At 38.8% G+C, this 21,070-nt stretch overlaps 1 protein-coding gene across 3 annotated transcripts in view; it reads left to right on the top strand.

Moving 5' to 3' along the window:
• AATF (apoptosis antagonizing transcription factor) overlaps positions 1 to 21,070 on the top strand; it is a 101,114-nt gene that overhangs the window by 42,899 nt on the left and 37,145 nt on the right. The gene's annotated exons all lie outside the window — the stretch shown is intronic.

Raw genomic sequence — 21,070 nt, 5'->3', positions numbered from 1 at the left:
AAAGTAAAACCTCACAACAAAGCCTAACACAGTACATTTTATGGAGCCAGCTAGGAAAGAGATAAGAACTGGCTTAGAACTATTGAAGAAACTTTTTCAAACACAAGTGGTACCTCGGGAGTTTACTAGGCAAATATGTGGCCCACATTGCCTTTTCTGTAGTAATAAGCACAATGTCAGTCGGCTGAGTATAAATTAAACACAGGATACCAGCAGTATTTTAGTAGCCCCAAGTGAAGAATTTGGCACCCCTCAAGAAGTGGGCAACACTGCCAGTTCACTAAAGTAGGGATGATGTCTTCTTATTAAATCATATTCAGTGTATAGCTTCTTTAAAGTAAATTATAGGGACAATGACTTAGTACGGAAAGGAGAAGTTAATAAGCATCTTTTAAAATTTACGTATATTGTGGATCTAGAATAGAACAGAATTGCTTTAAAGTTAGATAGCATCTTTGAAGATCGTCAAGTCCAAACTCTTTTTACAAACTGGAGCCTAGGGGAAGTAAATGACTAGCATAGGATCACCCCACTAAGTGAGTTAGGACATTGAAGACCAAATGTCCTTGCTCCCAGGTTGATTTCCTTTCCAGCATATTATACTGCCTTTTGAGCTGACATATTTAAAAATCCTTTTGAGAGTTTCCTTTTCAGGTTTATGTCTGTTTAGGAAATTGGGGATCCAGTGTATCTCTTTGCACTCTGACAACTTACATGTATCACTTTTGTGCAATTATCAACTATTATACTAGATGGTAGGTTTATACAGACGAATAAGAAAATCCCTGCCCAAGGAATTTGTCGTCTAACAGGAGTGAGGTTCTCAATTTTGTAAAGTCACATAACTCCTCTTAAAGAGTATGACTTTAGTAAAATTTAAGTGGAGAAAATAAATGGTGAAAGGGAGCAGTCAGGTCCGTGATATAAAAACATATGTGTAGTTCTCTGTATTTGTCTTACCACAAATATACCTCAAGCATTTATTAGCATACTGGTTTTCCCTCAGCATACACCTGATCTAATTCCTAAAGTCATTTCTCAATAACTCTAAAAGGCCCTAAGAGATGCTGTTAGATAAAAACTCTGGGTAATATAAATTCCCTATTTTCCAAGAATAGAGTCATTGTTAGAAGCCAGATTGACATGCCAGTAGCCACTGAAACTTATTTCAGGTTAAAAGAACCTTCAGAGTGGTGATGATTATTTCATGGTTCCTTTTGCGGTGGCCTACTTCTGTGTATTTCTGAAATTTTCTATAGTAAAAAGTTAAGGAGAAGAAAAGCCATCAGGTTTCTTTCATCCTTCCATTCATTCATTCAACAAATATTTGAGTACCCACTACAGTCACACGCTACCTAATGACATTTCGATCAACAACGGACCACATATATGACAGTGATCCCATAAGATTAGTACCATGTAGCCTAGGTGTGTAGTTGGCTATACCATCTAGGTTTGTGTAATGCATTCTATGATGTTCGCACAGTGACAGAATCGGCTAACAAAGCATTTCTCAGAATGTATTTCTGTTGTTAAGCGATTCATGACTGTATTTATTGAGTAACTGCTGTTCTAGGCTGTGCTGTCTAATGCAGTAGACACTAGTCACATGTAGCTATTTAAATTTAAATTTTAATTAAAATAGAATAAAGTTAAAAATTCAGTTTCTCAGTCATACTAGCCACATTTCAAGTGTTAAGTAGCCACATGTGCTACCATATTGGACAGTGGAAATACAGAACATTTCCATCATCACAGAAAGTTCTGTTGGAGCTCTGTTAGGGGCTAGAACAAAGCACAGTTGTGCTCTCATGAGCATTCGTTCTAACTTAGAGGTAGGATGAAGTGGGGAAATATACTGTGACCCTGCAGTAGAAAATGATAAAACTGGGTATGGGTGAAGGGTGTACTAGGGTAGGGATGGGATGGTTACTATTTTTATCTAGTACATTCAGGGGGTAAGGTGATGTTTGAGCAGAGACTCTAAGAAAGTGAACAACAGAGCCATGCAGGTATCTGTCGGAAGAGTGTTGGGGACAAAGAGAATGGCAAGTGCAAAGGCTCTGAGGCACAGCAGAGGCTAGTCTGTTCTAGAAAGATCAAGGAGACCAGTGTCATGGAGGTGGAGTAGGCAAGAAAGAGTGTGATAAGAGAGAAGTCGGAGGTCATGGGAGGCCAAGTCCTGGAGGACCTTGTAGGCCACTGTAAGACTTTGGCTTTTACTGTGACTGAGGTGGGAAACCACTAGAGGGTTTTGAACAGAGGAGTAACATGATTGGACTCATATTGTAAGAGAATCACTCTGATGGCTTCATTGAGAATAAACTATAGGGAGACAAGGTGGCAAACTAGTCTAACTGCCCTGGCCAGATTCCAGGAAACCAGTTAGGAGACTCCAGTGATACGTCATCCAGGCAAGAGATGGTGGTAGCTGGGACTAGGGTGGTTTTGGAGGGAGTGCTGAGAAGTGGTTGGATCCTGAATTTGTGTTGAATCTTTAACTGACAGGATTTGCTGTTGGGTTGCATGTGGGGTGTGGAAAGAGAGGAGTCCAGGATGACTTTAAGGGTTTTGGTCTGAGGAGTTGGAAGGATGAGTTGCTATTTACTGAGATGGGGAAAAACAGTGAGGGAAGCTAGTTTGGAGGAGAAATCTGGAGCTTGATTTTGTTTATATTAAGGTCCCCCCCCCAACCCCATGAACCTGTGTTGGCTTTAATTATGTTATTCAAAAATCACTTATTTTAAGTTTAAGATACCTCTGAAACATTCATATGGAGTTGTTGAAGAAGTAGTTATATATATAATTTTGGAGTTCATGGGAAGGTCTGGGCTGAAGGTATGAATCTGAGAGCCGTCAGCACATGGATTGTCTTTAATACCCTGAGACTGAATTAGATCACCTGGGGAATGAAGGGAGAGAGAAAAAGACAAGAGATTCAAAGTCTTGGGGCATTCAAAGGTTTAGAGGTTGGGGAGATGTGGATGAACTAGCAAAGATGATTGAGAAGGAGCAACCAGTGGGGTAAGAGAGAGTAAATGAAGAGTGATTTCCCAGGTTCCATGTAAAAGTCCTTGAAGAAGGAGGAATCCAGTATCATCCTGATACCAAAACCAGGCAAAAACATCACAAGGAAATAAAATTACAGACCACTATCTCTTATGATTATTGATGCAAAAGTCAACAGACTACCAGTAAACTCAATCCAGCAACACATAAAAAAGATTATACACCATGACCAGGTGGGATTTAGCCCAGGAATACAAGATTGGTTTAACAACGAAAATCAATTAATGTAATCTACCATATTGATAGAATAAGGACAAAAACATGGTCATCTCAGTACATGCAGAAAAAACATTTGATACCCTTTCATCATAAAAACACTCAACAAACTCTGGATAGAAGAGAACTTCGTTACCTGATAAAGAACATCTATGAAAACCCACAAGTAATATCCTACTCAATGGTGAGAGACTGAATTCTTTTCCCTAAGATTAGGAACAAGGCGAGGATGTCCGCTCTTGCCACAGATATTCAACATTGTACTGGAGAGTCTAGCCAGGGCAGTTAGACAAGATAAAGAGAATAAAAGGCATCCAAATTGGGAAGGAAGAAGTAAAACTCTCTTATTTGCAACTGGCATGATCCTGTATATAGAAAATCACAAAGAAGCCACCAAAACTCTACTAGATCTAATAAACTCATTCAGCAGACTTGCAGGATGCAAGAAGAATATACAAAAATCAATTATGTTTCTATATATCAGCAGTGAGCAATCTGAGAAGGAAATTAAGAAAACTATTCCGTTTATAGTAGCATCCAAAAGAATAAAATACCTGAGAACAAATTTAAACAAGGAAGTGAGAGACTTGTATGCTGAAAACTATAAACATTGCTGAAAGAAATTTTAAAAGATCTAAAAAAATGGAAAGTCATCCCATGTTTGTAAATTAGAAGACTTAATATTTGTTAAGATGAGAGTACTCCCCAAATTGATCTACAAATTCAACACAATCTCTATCAAAATCCTGGTGGCTTTTTTGAAGAAATTAACAAGCTGATCCTAAAATTCATATGGAAATGCAAGGGACCCAGAATAGCCAAGACAATCTTGAAAAAGAACAAAGTAGGAGGACTCATACTTCCTAATTTCAAAACTTAGTGCAAAACTGTAATAATCAAGATATTGTACTACTGGTATAAGGTCAGGCATATAGATCAATGGATTACAATTGAGAGTCCAGAAATAAACCCTTACATGTGTGGTCAATTGCTTTTCAACAGAGGTGCCAAGACAATTCAATGGGGAGAGAACAGTCTTTTCAACAAATAGTGCTAGGACAACTGGATAGCCACATGCAAAACAGTGAAGTTAGAGCCCTCCCTCATACCTATACAAAAATTAAGTCAAACTGTGAACAGCTAATCTTCGACAAAGGAGCTGAGGGCCTACAATGGAGAAAAGAAAGTCTCTTCAACAAATGATGCTGGGGAAACTGGACAGCCAGATGTAAAAGATTGAAAATTGACCATTCTTTTTCACTGTTCACAAAAACAAACTCAAAATGGATCAAAGACCTAAATATTAGGCCTGAAACAATAAGTCTTCTAGAAGAGAATATAGGCAGTACACTCTTTGACATCAGTTTCAAAAGAATCTTTTTGGACACCATAATTCCTCAGACGAGGGAAACAATAGAAAAAATAAACAAGTGGGACTTCATCAGACTAAAGAGCTTCTTCAAGGCAAGGGAAAACAGGATTGAAACAAAAAAACAGCCCGCTGATTGGGGAAAAATATTTACAAGTTATTTATCCGACAAAGGGTTAATCTCCATAATATATAAAGAACTCACACAGCTCAACAACAAAAAATCAAACAACCCGTTCAAAAATGGGCAGGGGACATGAACAGACATTTCTCCAGAGAAGATATAAGGATGGCCAATAGATACATGAAAAGATGCTCATCATCACTAATCATCAGGGAAATGCAAATCAAAACTACACTAAGATATCACGTTACACCTGTTAGAATGGCAAAAATATCCAAAACCAAGAGTGACAAATGTTGGAGAGGTTGTGGAGAAAAAGGAACCCTCATACACTGTTGGTGGGAATGCAAACTGGTGCAGCCACTATGGAAAACAGTATGGAGATTTCTCAAAAAGTTAAAAATAGAAATACCTTATGACCCAGCCATCCCACTACTGGGTATCTATCCTACGAACCTGAAATCAGCAATTCCAAGAGTCCCATGCACCCCTATGTTCATCGCAGCATTATTTACAATAGCCAAGATGTGGAACCAACCTAAGTGCCCAGCAACTGATGATTGGATAAAGAAGATATGGTATATATACACAATGGAATACTACTCAGCCATAAAAAACGACAAAATCGTCCCATTCACAACAACATGGATGGACCTTGAGGGTATTATGTTAAGGGAAATAAGCCAGACAGAGAAAGACGAACTCTATATGACTCCACTCATAGGTGGAAGTTAACATATAGACAAAGAGAACTGATCAGTGGTTACCAGGGGAAAGTGGGGGGGTGGTGGGGGGAAGGCACAAAGGGTGAAGTGGTGTACCTACAACATGGCTAACAATAATGTACAACTGAAATTTCACAAGGTTGTAAACTATCATAATCTTAATAAAAAAAAATACACAACTATGTACCGGGGGGCTTTGGGAGAAAAAGGAAAACAGAAAAAAGAAATTATGAAGGATTTTACCAGAGTCAAATAATCATATAAAAGAATTCTCCTTCCAGCCAGGTTAAGTGAGTTGCCTCTGTCCTAGGACTTAGGAATCCGTTCAGTCAGTAAAACAGTAAGAGGGACCAGTTAGTTGAATTCCATTCTTTGTAAGATTTTAATTCTATAACATTATATAAAGGCATCCAGGATGGAAGAGCTCTTTGATCTAATTCCCCTCTTCCAGACGTTCTCCGTCAGGTTGTTCCTAATGGGCTTGACTAGGACACAATGGGTATTGCCACATTCAAAAAAATGGGGCATCTCTGTCTCTTCTGCTGGATAATTGGATAGTTACATGGTAAAAGTTCCCTCTCTGGGATTTCTTTTTCCCTCTAAATGTGTAATGTGAAGAGGCAATTTAATGTAAAGGGATTCTCTAAATTTCACGTTTAGCCCTTGCCAAGGAATTCAGCATCAAGCTGCATGGATCTTCTCCAGATGACATGAATTAAGAATGTCCAACTTGGCAATACATCCCCGTTACGTACTGGCCTCCCAGAAGCCTGATGTCAAAAAAAAAAAAAAAAAATTAAGTCAAAATAGATCATATACCTAAATATAAGAGCTAAAACTATGAAACTTTTAGAAGAAAACATAGGAGTAAATCTTCATGAGCTTTGTTTAGGAAGTAGTTTCTTAGATATGACAAAGTACAAGTGACAAAAGAAAAAACAGATAAACTGGACTTTATTGAAATCAAAAACTTTTTTTTTTAAAGATTTTATGTTTCATTTTTCTCCCCAAAGTCCCCTGGTACATAGTTGTATATTTTTAGTTGTGGGTCCTTCTAGTTGTGGCATGTGGGATGCCACCTCAGCATGGCCCGATGAGCGGTGCCATGTCCGCACCGAGAACCCGAACCAGCAAAACCCTGGGCCGCTGAAGCAGAGCTCGCAAACTTAACCACTCGGCCACGGAGCCGGCCCTGAAATCAAAAACTTTTATGCTGCAAAAGGCACCATCAGCAAAGTGAAAAGACCCACGAAACGGGAGAAAATATTTGCAAATCTTATATCTGATAAGGGGCTGGTATCTAGAGTATATAAAGACAACTCCATACAACTCAATAATAAAAGACAAATAACCCAATAAAAAAAAATGGCAAAGGAGCTGAATAAACATTTCTCCAAAGGATACATTTAAGTGACCAGTAAGCACAGGAAAAGATGTTCAACATCCTTAGCCTTTAGGGAAATGCAAATCTACGTCACAATGAGATACCACTTTACACCACTAGGATGGTTATAAGCAAAAAGACAGGTCGTGAGTGTTGGAGAGGATATGGAGAATTCAGAACCCTCCTACATTGCTGGTGGAATATAAATTGGTGTAGGCTCTGTAGAAATCAGTTTGGCAGTTTCTCAAAACATTAAACATAGAGTTACCATATGACCTGGCAATTCTACTCTTAGATGTATAGCCAAGAGAAAGGAAAGCATATGTCCACACAGAAACTTGTACATGAATATTCATAGCATTATTTGTAATAGCCACAAAGGAAACAACCCAAATGTCCCTCAACTGATAAGTGGATAAACAAAATGTGGTGTATCTATACAGTGGAATATTGTTCGGCCAGAAAGAGGAATGAAGTACTGGTAACTTGCTACAACATGGATAAACCTTGAAAACGTTATGCTAAGGGAAAGAAGCCAATCACAAAAGACCACATACTATGTGATTCCATTTATATGAAATGTCCATAATAGGCACATTTATGGAGACAGAAAGTGGATTAGTGGTTGCCTAGGGCTTGGGATGTTGGGGGTGAAATGGGGAGTAACAGCTGATGAGTAATGGGTTTCTTTTGGGGGTGATGAAAATATTCTAAAATTGATTGTGGTGATGATTGCACAATTCTGTGAATATACAAAACCATTCAATAGTACAATTTAAATTGGTGAATTGTATGGTATGTGAGTTATATCCAAATAAAGGTTTTTTTTAAAGAAGAGAGTGACTTACTATGTTAAATGTTGCAGATAGATCAAGTAAGATAAGGACTGAGAGTTGACCATTTGTTTTAGCAACATGGAAGTCATTGGTGACCTTGACAAAAACTGTTTTAGTAGAGTGATGGAGTGGTTCCCAGAGAGAACGAAATGATCCAGGAGAGAGAGGAAAATGAATGTTTCAGGGAAGAGGAGAGAATTGCTGGTGAGTACACAAGTAGGGAGGGGTTGATCTGATGGACAGTTCATCCGTAGATATTGGAGGGGAGGCAGAGTGTATGGGTACGGTTTCAAGTAGATATGGGTGGGAGCATGTGGAAGTTCTCATGTGAGTGCTATTATTTTATTTTATTTTATGAATTAAGAAGCTGAGAGTGAGGGGGCTGGCTAAGTTCTCGAGCTCCGCTTCAGCAGCCCGGGGTTTCACTGGTTCGGATCCTGGGCGTGGACATGCCACTGCTTATCAGGCCATGCTGAGGCGGCGTCCCACATGACACAACTACAAGGACCCACAACTAAAATATGCAACTCTGTACTGGGGGGATTTTGGGAGAAAAAGCCGGGCGGGGGCGGGGGGGAGGGGGAAGAAGATTGGCAACAGTTGTTAGCTCAGGTGCCAATGTTTAAAAAAAACAGAAGCTGAGAGTGAGAAGATGTGGCATGGGCTGGAGGTTTGAGAAAAGAGAAGGCGTGGCAGAATCAGCTAAGAGAGTGCCAGAGTGAGTGGAAGAGGAAGCTGTGGTGGATTGTCAGGTAGACTAAAGACCCACATGAGGTTAGTGGTAATGAGTTTAAAGTGAGTGAGACCAGTTCGCTCTCTCTTGTCTTTTTACCTAGTCAGTTCAACCGCACGGATGCAGGTACTGAGATTTGACACAGTTTGGGGTTTTGCCAAGGAAGTACAAGTACATAATCCCTTATGTGCAATTCTGAAATTAAAAAAGTTCTGAAAACTCATAGTTTTTTATTTGTTTGTTTTGGCAAGTTTGGGAAACCACTGTGGTGGCAACATCTGATCTGAATGGTCATGAAGCTGTATAAACCTATAATAAGGCTTCATTTATCCCACTTAGTGTGAGTATTCATGCATTTTATTGCAGAAATATCGATGTATTTGACTTTGGGGTGCTGCCCCTGAATCCTCTGGGGCATTTATGGTATATACACTGTCGCCTCCCTAAAATCCTAAAGATACCGAATTCCAGGTTACATCAATCCCCAAGTGCCGTTAGAAGAAACATTGCCAAAGAATGCCCAGAAATAGTCAGATTGAGTTGGTGTGCCAAAGGATATATAATCCCTCTCCCTAACCTTTATTATAGATAGAAAAAAAAAGATACAGACCAGGACATCTGTCTGGTGACCAAGGGGCAGAATACTGGAAATGGGGACTATTGGAAATTCTAAACAATAGCACTATCTGTACATTGTTACTTTTGGTATGGATTAGGAAGAATGTCTTAATGCAGTCACTTAGTCCTTGTAAAATTCTTTTTATTTGAAAGAAAAAGGAAAAGCAATATGGCAAAAAGAAGTTCTTTAGCATTCGAATTGCCTAATTCTTACTCTGTCTTCACACATCAAGGCCTAATACTGATAGATTTACTTACACTTCTAGTTAATAATTAGACATTGGGAGACACCATATATCATACCTAATGGAATATATGGGGTCTGGTGAGAAAGTTTTCTGTTTTGACTAATAAATTTTAACTCAAATGGCCAAGCCTAGTGAAATATTAGGGCCTTTGAAATATTTTAGAACTTGTGCTGAGAAAACAGTGTTACTTTATTCAGTGAATGAATTTATCATCCCTTCCAAATCACAGGCCTTAGCTGTAGCTCTGGTGTGGAGGCAAGATGCAACACTGAATCAGAAAGTGGAAAAACCAATCAAATCCTTAAAGACCAGGGGCAGTGAGGCGGAGTTAGGCTGACTTTGTCAGTGGTAGCCTCTAGCTATACATTTTCTTATTTTAGTAACCAAAGGGTTATTTGTAACTTGAGTGTTAAGCTGTGCTTGGATTTTATTCGCACATCCTGATTTCCCTCTGTTCTTCCCTATATTATTATTCATGTCAATATTGTACTTGCCAGTGCCAACGTTGGATGCTTTTCATCTTTGATCACAAGATCTAGAAGACTGCTTGCTACTTAACTCTTTCACTTCAGAAATATTATTGAGTAATCACTGTGTGCAAGGCACAGGCAGAGTCCTGTGGGGGTGAGAATTTGAGTCAGACTGTGCCCTGCCCTCAAGAAACTTACAGCCCAGCAAAGGAGATGACATAAGCATAAACAACCAGAATGCTTGGTGAGGGGGTGTTAACGAATTCAGAAGAGGGAGAAATTAATAACAGTTTGGGGAATTAGGGAAGGCTGCAGGGAGGTGGAGCTGACCTTCGACCTAGGTTTTCAAAGAAGGAGAGATGGGAATTTAGATAGGGTGAGATTCAGGGAGAGGGCTTCCAGGGAGAGGGCTGTGTGATCAGAGGACCGTGGGGGTGGTTGCAGGTCATGGGATGGGAATAGCAGTTAGCTGTTCAAATAGAGTAAATGATAAAGGAAAGGATCACTTTTGCTCCAATTTATCATAATCTAGTTTAGAGAAGTCCTGAAAATAGCATACTTTGCAAGTATTGACTTACCATTTTTTGTGAATTTTCTATGCTTTTTACATTTTCTTCCTTCCATTGTGCTTTTCCTTTGTTTCATATATTGTTGGTTATCTACCAATAAGGTAGGTATTGGTTGAAAATCTGTAGAAAGGAAAATTAATTATTGCACTTGTTTGTTGTTAGCAGCTGTGGTGATTTAGCTACGGAAGGTGTTGAATTTTTTGTCCCAAATAGGGTTTTGGGATTATCTATGAGTATTATTATCTGATGTTGACAATATTTCTATTTATCACATACTTACATTTTGCTAAGTGCTTTACTTTTACCATCCTTTAAAATCTCAGATCAACTTTATGAGGTACAATTATTACCACTTTATAGATGAAAAAACTTACTTAGAGAGGTCAAATAACTTGTCCCAAATTACACAGCTACTAAGGATCATTGCTGGAATTCAAAACTCAGAGATGTCAGACTCCAAAGGCATACTGATTCTGCAGATATTTGCAGTTATACTGAACCATGCAGCACACACATTCATGTAATTGAAGTTCATATCTGGAAGCATTAGATCTTAGAAAATGGGAGATGGAAACCTGTAGCTGGGATTTGACAAACCTATTTCATAGATAAAAGATATTTAAATAGAAAACACTATGTTGAAATTAATTCAGCTCTTTATTACAAAGATATCAAGACACCTTTCTTGCAGTAAAAGGACCAACTCAAAGATACTACAGAAAGTGTCAGGGTATGCGAGGGTTAGAAGCAGCACAAACTTGGGGGCTTGGCCCCATGGCCGAGTGGTTAAGTTCCTGTACTCTGCTTCGGCAGCCCAGGGTTTCACTGGTTCGAATCCTGGGCACGGACCTAGCACTGCTCATCGGGCCATGCTGAGGTGGTGTCCCGCATGCCACAACTAGAAGGACCCACAACTAAAAATATACAACTGTATACTGGGGGACTTTGGGGAGAAGAAGGAAAAATTTTTAAAAATTTAAAAAAGAAGAAGCACCAAAGATCTATTCCCTCTCTTTTTCTGAGAAGAACCAACTTTTTTCCTTTGGGAAATGAGACCCCAGAGGGAGGATATATCTACATCATTTTAACAGTAAAAGAATGAGAAGTATTTTAAGATCTTTTCATTCATTTGGATTAAATAATTTTTCATTCTTGTTTTTTTAATTCAGGTACTCTTGGGATGGTTAAAAAAAAAAGGGAGGTAATTCTCACCCACTTAAAACAAACCACTTGGTTCTCTAGGCCATATGTAGTATGTGAGACGTGTGAGAAGAAGAATATTGTTTGGGGAAGAGGAATTGCTAATGATGGTAATGACAAAAACAAGGAGGTTCCTCAATTGCTTAGGTAGATAGTGGTAGTCTAGATTAGAGTCAGGGTATTATATAGTATGATTCCTTTTGTTTAAAAACAATGAAAAGGAGTACGTGTATGATAAAGTAAACAAAAATTTGGTATTCACTCCCAGAAACAATTTTCTCCCCTCTATGAACATATTTATTGAGCTCCTTCAGTGGGCCAGTGCAAGGGGTAAAATGGTGAGGACAGTCAGATATACTCTCTACTCTCTATGAAGCATGCAGTTGGCTAGTGGAGGAAATAGAGATTAATCAAGTAATCCACTAATAAAATGTAAATTAAGTACAACAAAAACATAGTGTGTATGTGTGTGGAAGGGTGCAGTTAAGTAAGGTTTCCCAGTAAGAGATGATTAAGCTGAGATTTAACAAATGAGTAGAGAAGGAGAGGGGATGTTAGCAGGTAAATGGTTAGGGAAGCATGTTCCAGGCAGTGCATGTACAAAAAAAGGGCTCTGTGGCAGGAGTGAACCTGGGAGCGTTTCAGGTACAGAAAGAACGCTGGTGGGACTGGAGCATGGAGGTAGAAGGTTAGGCTGGAGAGGTAGATAAGGAGCCAGACTGTGTTGGGCAATTAGGCTGCAATTAGAATTTTATCCTCTGGCATATTTGCTTTTTGAAAATGTTACTCTGACTATAATGAGGAAAGCAAAATGGAGGAGGGGAAGAAGAAATGTAAGGAAATCATTATACTAACTCCAGTGAGACTGTGTCTGTTTTTCTTCATTGTTTTCCCAGTGTACTCAAATGTTTATGGACTGAATGAAGATGATAATAGCCTATACTAGGGTATAGGCAGTGGAGATAAAGAAAAATGGACAGATTCATGGATTGGTAGATCACATATATATGACCTGGAGATAGATTAGATATTGAGTGTAAGGAAAAAGGAATTCCAGGGGTAGCTCTTAGGTTGTGGAAGCCATGAAAATAGGTTGAAACTCTTGGGGAAAGCTTATGGAGTGAGAAGAAAAGAAAGCTTGGCACTGAGTCTTGAGGAATGTTAGCAATTAATGTTTGGGTAGAGGAGCTGGCTGAATATGGAGTAAAACCAGGAGGGTGCCTCAAAGATGCCGAGAAAAGAGTGTTTTAGGAAGGTGAGAATGTCCAGTGTCACTTAGTGCTTCAAGATACCCAGTAGGATGGGTCATGACAGATGTCCAGTAGACATGGAGGTCTTGAGACCTTGGCATGAGTTATTTCAGTAGAATAATGGAGGCAGAAATATTAGGTGGTATAGAGTTGGTTGAGGAGTGAGTGGGCAAGGTGGGAAAGAAACAGAGAAAAAATAGTTACCTATGGGGAGTGGGTCATTTTATGGCAATTTTATACTATAGGCATGTACAGTAATTCCTTCCCAACTATTTGAAATTATATGTGGATTTATTTTTTGTATACTTTAAATATAGTATATAAAAATTGCAGGTGACTCCTTTGGGGGATCATTTAAAAGACTGAAAAGCTGAGAACAAAAAAAAGGTGTTAAAGCAGAAAGTAGAGCAGAAATAGATATATTTTCACTAAGAATTCTTGTGGGAGCTAGAGAGGAAGGTGAAAGAAGAGTAAACCTAAGCCTTGTGTGTCTGCTTTTGTATCTCTCAGTGAGAGAGGGATGGAAACACCTGTAAGAGGGGTTGACTGCACTTGTTTCACCTGCTCTCTATGTACTGGGGAGGGAGTTTGAAAAATCCTGACTCAGCTAGGCTAAGTAAGTTAAATGGAGAGTTGCCCCAAGCTTTTTTCCTTCTCAAGCATTTGTGGCTATGAATCATGGAAGCCTGAGTAGGAATCAATAACTGTGTGTCACAAATTCAGAAAGGCAAGGAATACATGACCATAAAACCAAATGCTTTAAAAATTACCTGGCTTTTTGACAAGGGTGCCGAAATAATTCTATGGTGAAAAGAACAGTCTTTCTGCAAATGGTACAATTAGATGTCTACATGCAAAAGAATGAAGTTGGACCCCTACCTCACACCATACACCAGAGTTAACTCAAAATGGATCGTGGATGTAAAGATAAGAGCTAAAACTATAAAACTCTTAGATGAAAACATAGGACCAAATCTTCATGACTGTGGGTTAGGCAATGGTTTCTTAGATATAATGCCAAAAGCACAAATGACAAAAGAAAAAAATGGACTACATCAAAATTAAAAACTTTCCTGCTGTAAATGATACCATCAAGAAAGTGAAAAGACAGCCCACAGAATGGGAGTTGATAAGGGACTGGTATCTAGAATATATAAAGAACTCTTACAACTCAATAATAAAAAGACCTACTTAAAGAATGGGCAAAGTATCTGAATAGACATTTCTCCAAAGAAGACATACAGATGGCCAGTAAACACAGGAAGATGCTCAACCTTATGAGTTATCAGGGAAATGCAAATCAAAACCACAATGAGATAATACTTTATACCCACTAAGATGGCTAGAGTCAAAAAGTCAAACAATAGCAAGTGCTGGCAAGAATGGAGAAAAATTGGACCTCTCAAACACTGCTGGTGGAAGTGTAAAGTGGTGCAGCTACTTTTGGAAAACAGCCTGGCAGTTCCTCACACTGTTAAATGTAGAGTTACTACATGACCTAACAATTCTACCCCTAGGTATACAGCCAAGAGAGATGAAAGCAGGTCTCCACACAAACTTGCAATGAATGCCCATAGCAGCATTATTCATAAAACCCACAAAGTACAAACAACTCAGATGTCCCTGAACAGATGAATGGATAAACAAAATGTAGTATTTCTGTAAAATGGAATATTATTCAGCCATAAAAAGGAATGAAGTAATGGCACATGCTATAACACAGATAAATCTTGAAACTATGTTAAGTGGAAGAAGCCAGTCATAAAAGACCATGTATTGTATGACCCCATTTATATGAAATGTGCAGAATGGGCATATCAGAAAGACAGAAAGATCAGTGGTTGCTTAGGGCTATGGGGGATGTGGCTGTAGTATACTGGGGATGACAGCTGATAGATATGGGATTTCTTTTAGGTGGGATGAAAATGTTCTAAAATTAAATGTGGTGATGATTTTGCAACTCTATGAATTAACTAAAATACACTGAATTATATACATTTTCAATGGGTGAATTGTATGGTAAGTGAATTACACTATCTCAGTATAGCTGTTAACATTTACTTGGCATTATATGCAACAAATCAAAATAAATATCATTGGTATTATTTCTAGTGTGTTGCTATGTTTTATTTTAGGGAACAGAAAAATATTCATAAGGGCTTTAATCAATATATCCTTGATTCTCCTGCTCTTTTTTCCCCTGTAGGGCTTGTAAAATTTCTCAGTGTGAATTTGCACACTGGGAAGATTTTTCAGAAACATCTATACTCTGTCCTTTGGACATTGCTAAACAAATACTGACATTCTTTTTGGGTTCTCCATTACCTAAGAAACCTTAAAATACTATGGTGCGGAGAAGTTTATAAGTGCTTGCATATTTGTATGTTTATATGTTTATACTAATCTTGATTTGTCAATTTCAGTCATTTATGAAATCATCTCTTGACTTCCCATTATGGGAACAAGGCCCTGATGCTTCTATACCCCCTCCCCCCACATTTCAGTTCTTTGTTCTCCTGGTGTACTTTCTGTCACAGTTTTGTGGAAACAAGTCAGTGTTTACAATATTATGACTAAATAAATGTTGTTCACAAGTAATGTGCTTAGCTTACATTTCCTTACAAATTTGTTTTTCCCTCGAGTTAATGCCTGTTTTTAAAAGATTTGCAAAATGACAGCCCACCAACTGGGAGAAAATATTTGCAAATCATATATCCAATAAGGGGTTTAATAGTCATAATATATAAAGAACTCATACAACTCAGCAACAAAAAAATAAACAACCTGATAAAAAAAATTGGCACAGGATATGAATAGACATTTTTCCAAAGAAGATTTACAGGTGGTCAACAAGCACATAAAAAAATGTTCAGTATCACTAATTATTAGGGAAAAGCAAATCAAAACTACAATGAGATATCACCTTACCTCCGTCAAAATGGCTGTTATTAAAAAGACAGGAAGTAAGTGTTGGAAAGGATGTGGAGAAAAGGGAACCCTCATGCACTGCTGGCTGGAATGCAAACTGGTGCGACCACTATGGAAAACAGTATGGAGATTGCTCAAAAAATTAAAAATAGACATACCATATGATCCAGCTATTTACTTCTGGACATTTATCCAAAGAACATGAAAATGCTAATTCAAAAAGATATATGCACCCCTGTGTTCATCACAACGTTATTCACAATAGCCAAGACTTGGAAGCAACCTAAATGCCCATCAACGAATGGATAAAGAAAATGTGGTGTGTGTATATATATATATATGTATACACATACATACATACATACATACATACATACAATGGAATACTACTCAGCCATAAAAAGATGAAATATGCCATTTGTGACAACATGGATGGACCTTGAGGGTATTATGCTAATCAAAATAAATCAGACAGAGAAAGACAATTACCATATGATTTCACTCATATGTGGAAGATAAACAAACAAATAGATACAGAGAACAGATTGGTGGTTACGAGAGGGGAAGGAGTAAAGGGGCACGTTTGTATGGTGACTGATGAAAACTAGACTTTTGGTGGTGAACATGATGCAGTCTATAGGGAAGTTTAAAGATGATGTACATGTGAAATTTATATAAGGCTACAAATCAATGTGACCTCAATTAAAAAAATTTTTAGTTTTCTATGTATCTTTTGCTAATTTTTCCCCACATACACCAAATGCCTTGAATATATAAAATAACCTGTTATTTTCCTCCTCCCTCTGCCTTTTTCCCAAGAGACCTCACTCCTAGAGCTCCCTAGATTCAGTTGCTTTCTAGAACGGCTGCTCTCCAGGACTCTGCTGTCTTGTGACTTGCCTTTGCCTTTTCCCTGATTTAGACCTGTTTTCTGCCATCTCATGTCTGTCTGTTTCTTGCTGTGCTCTCTTTTCACTGAAGCACATCTTCCTGTGAAAGAGTGTGTGGAAAGTAAATTGTTGAGTCCTTGCATGTGTGAAAATGTCTTTATATAAGTCTCATACTTGGTTAATACTTTGGCTGTATATGGAATTTGAGGTTGAAAATCATTTTCCTCAGAATTTTGAAGTCATTGCTCTGCTCTCCTCCGATATCTGCTATTGCTATTGAGATGTCTAATCCCTTTTAGGTTTTCATTCCTTAATATGTTGGGTGACTGTATAATTTATTGTCGAAACTGGGACACGAGGTGCTAGTCTGAAAGAATACTAGGACAGCAGGCATAAACCAGGACTCTCTGGGGTAAACTAGGATATGTGGTCACCCTCTTTATGTGTGACCTAGTTTTTCTCTAACCCTTTAGGATCTTCTCTTTACTTCTGGCGTTCTACATTTCATGATGATTGTCTTGGGAAAGGTCTTTTTTCATTCATTGTACTAGATCTTTGTAGGCTCATTCCTGTCCTTCGATTTGGGAAAATTTTCATTATTTCTTTAATAATGTTCTCCCAGACTTTGTTAGTCAAATGTTTGACATTCTGGATTGTCCTCTAAATTTTTTTCTTCTCTCATAAATAAGTAAAGATTTGCTATCTTTTTGCCTTTTTGTTTCATATCTGAAAGATTTTCGTACATTTATCTTGTAGTTCTTCTGTTGAAATTTGTGTTTTTGTGTTTTGTGTTTAATTTCTTGTTTTACTCTTTTCTCATAACATCCTGTTCGTGTGGAAGCGTGTCTGCTTTCACTTCTCTATGGGTGTCCATCGTAGATTTTTTTCTTTCTCCGCCTTGCTGTCTTGAGTCCTCTTTTTTCTAGTTGTTTTGGCCTGTGTCTGAGGCCTTCCTCAGATGCTGGTGATCCCTAACTGTCTCTTCCTATTTAAGAGTAAGGCATTCAAAAGTAGCTTGGAAACCTGAGCAGAGCTTTTTGGCTCCTTTAACTATAGCTATGCTGTGAGCTAACCTCTTGGTTGGGAATATTCTGAAATGTCAGAACTTGGAAATCTTGTTTTTTCGGGGGAGGGAGGATCGACTATGCAGTTTCCCCAGAAAAGAATCGTCTGCTCTCCTGCCTTGGGAATTTTAAATCTGGGTGCCAGCGTTCTGTATGCAGTAGGCCCCCCCCATCCGCGTTTTGCTTTCTATGGGGTCAGTCACCCGCAGTCACCAACGGTCCAGAAGCGGGTGATCCTCCTCCTGAGATATCACCAGGAGATCAGTGGTAACCTAAGGCTACGTCACAGTGCCTGCGTCCTTCGCCTCACTGCGTCTCTTCACAGACGCATTTTATCATCTCACATCATCACAAGAAAAGGAGTACAGTACAGTACAGTAAAAGATTTGGAGAGAGACCACATTCACATAACTTTTATTACAGTATATTGTTATAATTCTTCTAGTTATTAGTTATTGTTAATCTCTTCCTGTACCTAATTTATAAATTAAACTTTATCATAGGTATATATGTATACGAAAAAACATAGTGAATAGAGTTGGTACTATGCGCAGTTTCAGGCATCCACTGGGGGTCCTGGACTGTGTCCCCCACGGATAAGGAGGGACTACTGTGCAGGATGGGGGAAGGAGGCAGAAAGTCCCAGAGATTGGCATAGTGTCTTTCCCCTGTACCTCATCCAGCCTCTGCCTCATATCCCTGAGTCTGGAGCTTCTGTGGCTCAATTTTTCCAGAGAATAAAACTTCTCTTCCGGTGAGAGGAGATGGTGCAGGGGGTTAGTCACTTGGCTGTGGGATAATGGAGAAGGCCCGGTGATTCCTCCCCCTCCCCCTTCTCCACCTTTCCTGGTAACTGCGCTCTAGGAACTCATCCTCACAGGGATTCTGTGGGCCTAATTAGCTCCACCCTCCCCTCTGTTCCCTCTGGGCACTTGGGTGATAACTTCCTTTTACTCCTCCATCTCCTGTCTTTGAAAAATTTATGAAAATCTGCTCTCATTAGCTCTCCCTTTCTCTTCTTTCTTGTGGGTTAATACATTTATTTTATTCCTCTACTGTCTTTTAGAGGGTTGAGAAGGGAGAAGAGAGAAACTAATGTGTTCAATCTGCCATTTTTAACTGATTCTGGCATGCATTTTTCTAGGCAATGTATTTATAAATGCTGATTACATACTGAATAGTACTGTCAGTGCTATTCCTCATCTATGTTGTTATGGGTTAAATAGGTTTTTGTGGGCTGACCTGAAAACCTAACTACATCTATATATGATTTTCCCCTAGAACTAGAGAAACAGTCAAGCCTTTCTGAATTAACTCTTTCTCTGGAGGAATTATAACTGACTAGAACAAAAATATTTCATACGTCTCTCCATTTCCGAGTCACATGGAAAATTACAAAATTGTATCATTGTTGAAATAGAAAACTCCAATAACTAACAGAAACCTAATTTTTTTTTCTTTTTAAAGATTGGCACCTGAGCTAAGAACTGTTGCCAATCTTCTTTTTTTTTTTTTTTCTGCTTTTTTTCCCCGAATCCCCCCGGTGCATAGTTGTATATTTTAAGTTGTGGGTCCTTCTAGTTGTGGCATGTGGGATGCCACCTCAACGTGGCCTGATGAGCGGTGCCATGTCCACACCCAGGATCCGAACCGGCGAAACCCTGGGCCACCGCAGCAGAGCGCATGAACTTAACCACTGGCCGGCTCCTTAAGTTCTTGAGCAACATCCCTAAAGCTTCATTTTCCAGCAGCTTTTTTGGAAGCAGTTTTCCGAATTAAATTTAAACCCAGTGATAGTGATACCTGTGGGAAATAGCAGTAGCCATGGGACTAGTTTTACTTGTATTTTCTTGCTACATTCTCATTCTTCCTTTGTACACAACAAAATCTTCTGAAACATTGGACTGAATAAACTAGATTTGGCCAGATAGACTCATAAAACCATCTTCCTACTCATGAATGACTAAGAATAGCTGTGCGAGGCACTTGGGTACTGGAAATGCAACCCAGAACACAGAGAGTACACAGAGCACTTGCAGGTGAATGCCGGACCAACTTGGTGTCTGAACGCAGAGACCCCTGCAAGTGGGAGATCCGCTGTAGTTGTGCAGCCCCAGGTTCCAGCCCTTGGGAAGGGCGTTTGGGCTTTGTTCCAGAGCATCGCCCCTCTTGTGCTGGGGCAGCCTTCCGTGAGCACTTGCTCCCAGTGCTCCCAGTCCAGGGATCAGAGATGATTAGGACAACAGGAGCGGTTGTTGTAAAATCTCTTATGTGGCTGGGACGAGGTAAGGACAATAAGATGTAGCCATTCCATTATTTTCTTCCTTTTTATTATTTTCTTTCTCTTCGTTTTCTTCTTCCTCTTTTTCTTTATTTTTTATTCGTTTCTTATTAACCTCTCTCTCTTCTACCTCCCAACCTTTCTTTTGACAGAATATTGACTAGGAACCAGAGCCCATTTTTGCTTAGCCTTAAGGGCAGCTGTTTACAGAGTGGCAGTGTTACACAGGTTTACTGTGTCGTATGTCTGTGTAACACTGGATTTGGATCTTGTATTTAGCTGCCAGAAGTGACTGTGATGAAGTAGGAGAGATAAACTGATAGATTGGCTGCCAGAAAGATGTTGGGAATCAATCAGATAAACAGGGTAGAGAAATAGCTTGCTGTTTTCTAGTGATAATAAACCAGTGCCCTCTGGTCCCCACATTTTTAAACGTAATTGCTGTAGTAATGTCCCAAATAAGCAAATGAAAAAACATCACAGGAGGTTTTTTAATTGCGATTGAGATACCCTTTTCCCTTTTGCAATAAAGATTCATCTTATATGGAAATGAATATTTTTATAAATTTGTTTTACTTCTTCTAGAGCCTTCTTACATAAACAAATGGAAATGAGAGCGTGAACTGCTTTCATAGGAATTCATTCCTCCTTTTCTATCCTCTCACAGACTTCAGCTGTTTACCTTGGTGAGATAATTATATTGCTACCATGCCTTTCCTACAAAAGAATTACTTATTTCTGTGAAGAAACAACTTTTAAAGTCAAACCTGTATTATTGACAGAAGATTAGCAGGAACTAGTTTATTTTAGTGTCTTCTCTTAGATTTCTCTCAGAAGATTTTTGGAATTTTAATCTGCTGCTATTTCCCTGCATAGAGCGCTTGCACAGGAGAGATGATATCTAGTTTTAGTGTTGTAATTTAAAATTCTCCTCCTTTAATGTTTAACTTTTAAATCCATTGCGTCTCTTCACCTAGGACTTGAAGATCCAATGCAAATTCTTAAGTCTGTGTGAATGATATAGATTTAGACTCCGATTGCATGCAGTGGACTACCCAGGGTTAAGAGGAGAGTGGGAGAGTAATTTAGAGTTCCC

This window comes from Equus asinus, chromosome 13 (genome assembly GCF_041296235.1).
Source record: "Equus asinus isolate D_3611 breed Donkey chromosome 13, EquAss-T2T_v2, whole genome shotgun sequence".
In the NCBI taxonomy this organism is placed as follows: Eukaryota; Metazoa; Chordata; class Mammalia; order Perissodactyla; family Equidae; genus Equus; species Equus asinus.
The sequence above is the reverse complement of the archived record's forward strand: the minus strand, read 5'-3'. Positions and strand labels throughout refer to the sequence as shown.